Source organism: Panthera uncia, chromosome D1, assembly GCF_023721935.1.
Source record: "Panthera uncia isolate 11264 chromosome D1, Puncia_PCG_1.0, whole genome shotgun sequence".
Taxonomy (NCBI): domain Eukaryota; kingdom Metazoa; phylum Chordata; class Mammalia; order Carnivora; family Felidae; genus Panthera; species Panthera uncia.
The window spans coordinates 50622075-50628074 of record NC_064808.1 but is presented as its reverse complement, the minus strand read 5'-3'; positions in this window follow the sequence as shown (position 1 = coordinate 50628074).

The following is a 6000-nucleotide window of genomic DNA, read 5'->3' as shown; positions in this document are numbered from 1 at the left end:
TACTACGTGGCAATGAGAAAAAATGAAATATGGCCTTTTGTAGCAACGTGGTTGGAACTGGAGAGTGTGATGCTAAGTGAAATAAGCCATACAGAGAAAGACAGATACCATATGGTTTTACTCTTATGTGGATCCTGAGAAACTTAACAGAAACCCATGGGGGAGGGGAAGGAAAAAAAAAAAAAAGAGGTTAGAGTGGGAGAGAGCCAAAGCATAAGAGACTGTTAAAAACTGAGAACAAACTGAGGGTTGATGGGGGGTGGGAGGGAGGGGAGGGTGGGTGATGGGTATTGAGGAGGGCACCTTTTGGGATGAGCACTGGGTGTTGTATGAAAACCAATTTGACAGTAAATTTCATATATTAAAAAATAAAAAATAAAAAAAAAAAGAAGGAACCCCCACCCCCCCAAAAAAAGGAAAAAAAAAATGAGAACAAACTGAGGGCTGATGGTGGGTGGGAGGGAGGGGAGGGTGGGTGATGGGTATTGAAGAGGGCATCTTTTGGGATGAGTACTGGGTGTTGTATGGAAAACAATTGGACAATAAATTTCATATATTTAAAAAAAAATTAAAAAAAATTAAAAAAATTAAAAAAGTAAAAAAATTAAAAAAAGGGGAAACTTATTCTGTGCTTACTTCTTAATTGCTTTTAGCTCAAAGTAATTTTTATGCCAAAGAGGCATATTGTGAGTTTATAGATTCCGGTCTTTCAGTTTTATACAGGAATGAAATTGAATATTCAAAATTACCAAACACTGTATAGTGAAATAAAATATCTCACAACCCAAAACTCCTCTCTGGAGGCAACCACCATCATCAGATCCTACATGTTTTTCCAGAATCTTCCAAGTGCGTAGACTTTTTAAAATCTAAATGGTAGTATACTCAGTGCTTCACTCTTTTTCATTTTATAATATATTTTGTTATTCCTATATGCCATATCTCTTTATACACAACTTCTTTTATCTTTGTATGATAATTTCCCTCTTTTACATTTGGAGTATATCTTGACAATGTTGGGGGGGGGGGCAAAAACTGTACAAATCTCATTTTATCCATTTTAGCTTAAATGAAGCTTAAAAATTATTTCTGGGAGGAATTGTCAGATCATAGGTTATCTTCTCCTTCTTCAGAAGGTGATACCAATTCACACCCCCATGAGCATAGGACAAGATCAACTTTTTTCCTACATCCACTAAAAAGTGTTTTAGCAGGTTTTCAAATATTTGCCATTTGGAGAGGTAAAACAATGTATCTTTGTAATTTACATGTTTTCTTCTTTTGAATGAAATTAACCATACATCCTTATATTTATAATTGATTGGTTTTTATATGCACTATCTATCCTTACCTTCACTTGCTGTTTTATTAAGAATTTGAAAGTGATTTTCTACAGCTGTTTACTTAGTGAGGTATTCATTCCTTTGCCTGTGATATGAAACACATCCTTCTGTGCCCTTGGGTCTCTCTCTGGATGTTGTTTGTGGCTATTTGTGAAAGGGAATTAAAAAAAAACATTTAAATGTTTTTATTTATATTTGAGACAAAGAGAGATAGAGCATGAGCAGGGGAGGGGCAGAAAGAGAGAGAGGGAGACACAGAATCTGAAGCAGGCTCCAGGCTCTGAGCTGTCAGCACAGAGCCCGATGCAGGGCTCAAACTCACAGACTGTGAGATCATGACCTGAGCTGAAGTCGGGCACTTAATCGACTGAGCCATCCAGGCACACTGGGAATTCTTTAAAGAGTGAAATGTATTGATCTTTCTTTTAATGGCTACTCAGGTTTATTGCAAGTTTAGGATAGTTTTTGTTCATCTGAGGTTATTAAAATAAAAATATTCTCTGGGGTGCCTGGATGGCTCAGTTGGTTAAGCATCTGACTTGGCTTGGGTCATGATCTCACAGATAGTGAGTTCGAACCCCACGTCAGGCTCTGCTCTGGCAGTGCAGAGCCTGCTTGGGATTCTACCTCTCTCTCCCTCTTGCTCTCTGACCCTCTCCCACTTGCATTCCCTCTCTCTCAAATACATAAATAAATAAACTTAAAAAAATATTATCCCATATGTTCGTCTATATTGTTCTTTTATTTTAACCCTCACTACTTAAAATAAGTGAAATGTAACACATATTCACAACAGTGCACTAAGCTTAATAAATTGTCAACACTCATGCAACTACAGCATAGATCAAGAAGTAAAACACTGCCAGCCCCTGGAAGCCACTGTCACGACTTTTCTACTTACTACCTTTCCTTCCACATACATTCAAATAGTAACCACTATCTTAACTTTTTTTGCCAATATGTTAATGGTTTTCTCTGTGTACTTTCATCATTTAGCATGCATCCCTAAATGTTTAGCTTGATATATTCTGTATTCTATCTTATATAAATGGAACCATATAGTATATGTTCTTTTGTGTGCCTGGCTTCTATTGCTCAACATAAGAATAATGCATGTTGTTGCACATATCTCTGATTCAGGCATGTCTATTGCTGCATAGCAATTCATTATGTGAATATAGCACAATTCCTTTAATCCATTCTACCATCAATAGGCATTTAAGTTAGTTTCAAGTTTGGGCCATTATGAATAATATTTTCACACATTTCTTCATACTCATTCATATGCATGGTATTCCCCTGATCCAGGTTGATCTGTTAATGGATTCTTCTGAATGCCCAACCATCCAAAAGCAGAGACCAATGTTTGAACTTCTGATACAAGACCATTTCCATGGGAGAACGGCCAGCCAATTGTTGGTGGATTCCATGATGATGAGAGTAATAGCAGGGGTATCATTTCCTTATGTGAGGAGACATGAATGTCAAATACAAATATGCCTTTACTGTCTGCAATACTACTCACAGAACCACTACTTGTGCCTAGAGTTCATATTATACTATTCTGAGGCCAAATGAACTCATTTTTCAAATAGAGTTGTAACACTGTAATCACACCAATAGGATTCATGAAATTTACTATGTACTTTATTACCCAAAGCAGATGGGCTGAGAGAATAAAAGGATAGATTATACATGATAAGGAAAGCTGACAGCTGGGAAAAAATCTTCAAATAAGAGGTGCTATTCCCTACAGCATATGGTATATGCTTGAATAAGGACAATTTATGGTGTCATATCCTCTCTAGCCATATTTCTAAATCCAGTAACCAAGGGATGGGGGTAGGAGTAAACTTTCTTACTATTACATGTCATAACTGAGGGGGTTCAGGGAAGGCCACTTCAGAATGTGCCTCTTTGGCATGTGGATTATTTAGAGCTGAAAGACAATCTAGGCCCAGAAGACACAGGAAGAGCTTTTTACCTCCCCCTTGCCTTCCTAAAAGAATTTAGATAGGGGGCACTGTACCAGGAAGACAGCTCTGACCAAAAATAACTTTTTATATGGGAAAGATGTATCTGCATGGTGTGGCAAACCTTTGTTTACTAAAGATGTATTCTTCTCAGCTTCCTGTGAATTGCCTTCCTCCCCTTTGAGACCTCATTTCCCTCTCCCCTTCTGCTTAGCTCAGGATGGTATATAGGTTTCCCTCACTTACCAAAAATAAAACATTTCTATAACATCTTTTGTAAGCTGAAATGGCATAAAGCAAAAGAAGAAATTACCATTAATTTACATGGAAAAAATTTTGAGCATATCCAGAATATATTTTTGTATCGCCATAACTATGGATTTGGCAGCTTAGAGGTCCGAGTTTCCAAGAGAGATAAACTTCTACTAGAAAATACAGCCATGATTCTATTTAATTAAAATGCAAGATTACCCCCCAATCATTATGGATATGTCATGGCATTTTCCTAGCTGGGATGGTTAATCTCGACTATCAAGAAGAAATTGTGCTGCTTTTACACAGGTTTTGAAAGATGAAATTAATTTATGGCTTGACTAGAAGCATCGCATATTTATCTCTGGAGATACTGGATGTATACTTTTTAATTCCGGGACAAGATAAGGGCAGTAAGGTTTATGATGTGTCATTTAAAGTGTGAATTTTCCCTGGAGACCCCAAGGTCAGTTTGCAAAAGACCTCACTGATTAACAGACACTTATTAAAAGTAGAAATTTAAATGACCAAGAAATAAATACCAAGATTTTAAACCTCATTAGTAACAGGGAAATGCAAATTAAACCACAATGACACGTTTTGACATATTTAGCAATTTGCTACATGGAAACATTTTTCAATAAGCATGGTTAATCAGAAAATAGAGCAATGGAAGCTTCTATACTGTGAAGTCCAAAGTATAAATTGGTACACTCCACTTTGGACAGTATTTTGAACTTACCAAGTGAAGTTAAACATACCCCACGACCCAGTAATTCAACCTCAGGGATACATCCTAATGAAATTCATAATTCTGTCTGTGAGGATCTGGTTTTCCTAAAGTAGACTGCAGATGTCAACATAATGATCTAAAACCACGGATGACCAATGTAACAACTTACATTCCAGTGAACGAATGAATGAAGATCATCTGTATACGGCAATCCTCAAAACTGGTCTCCCTCATCCTGGGGATAGTACATGTGAATGAAGTCAACAGTGGCTACCATGAACAGAAACGAAAACCAATTCAGGTGTACATTGCTTGCAACCATAGAACTCCCACTAGTAAGACAGGAGCTGTGAATCTGAGTGCCATTCCAAAGAGATATCTTACCTTTCTTCTTTTGGGATTGGGGGGTGGGGGGTGGGGTGGTGAGTGGGAACAATGGCAAAGATAAATGATCAAACACAATAGCAGTTGGGAGTTAGGAATCAGGTAGGGGCGCCTGGTGGCTCAGTCAATTAAGCAACGGACTCAATTTCAGCTCAAGTCATGATCTCACAGTTTGTGAGTTTGAGCCGCACATTAGGCTCTATGCTGATAGTCTGCATCCTGCTTGGGATTCCTCCTCTCTCTGCCCCTCCCTTGCTTGCATTCTCCCTATCTCTCAAAATAAATACATACATACATAAATAAATAGATAAATAAGTAAACAAACAAACTTTAAAAGAAGTTCAGAATCAACTAAATATTTAAGGATATCATATGTCAAGCTATGTAGTTTGTATTTTTCAATTCCAACAAATAATTGTTGAATAATAATATTTTTGTTGAATAATTGTTGAAATTGTTAAATAATTGTTGAAATAATAATCCCTACAAACCAACGGAACAAAACAAGAAATGAAGACAATTTGAAGTTTCTAATATTCCGGGGTCCAGGAAAGAGATTTGGGGGGGGCTAAAACATGGAAAAACAAAAGATAGGTCATAAGAAAGCATTTTTAAACGTTAAAATCAATATTACTTCTTTTTTACTTGAATGTGTAGGATGTCATATCTGCAATATAATTCTAGTACTTCCAGAATGTAAATGTTTAATTTTGTCAATTTTTTCTTCCAAAATGAAAACTCAGCCCCGTCCTTCCTTTGGCTTACCTTTTTGTTCACTTAAAATTCCACTCTTTCATCTTCAATACCTGGCCTTTAAGTGGGTAATACGAATTAAAGTTTTATTTCGTAATGCCTCCTCCCACATTCCAAATCCCATCACTCAAATGTAAGTAATTCACTGGCTATCCATGCCTTGAGGGACAAAATGAATGGGGACTTATTTTGCATGAATTTGCTCACTAGTTAACAAGATAACAGATTCCTTGCCCTGGGATGCTTGAAGTACTTCAATACAATTGTGTAAACTTTCTTCTGGATTCCACGGAATACAATAAGCCAGTCTAGTCTATTAGCCTGCCAGGAAACTTTGGACAAAATCACTCTTACAGCAATGACTCCTCAGTTTCAATTGTTTGTCATGTTGAGGTTATTTTCTACCATTTTCTTAGGAAGAACAGATTGAATGAAAAGTAAAAGAAAAATAGGAGGCAGAATTCAGACATCAGACTGGGAAAAAAGTAGCCTTTAGTGGGAGGTATAGTGGACAAGATCATTTTGATCTCTTTCTCTTCCTGGTAATTTGTCCTGCTGCCCA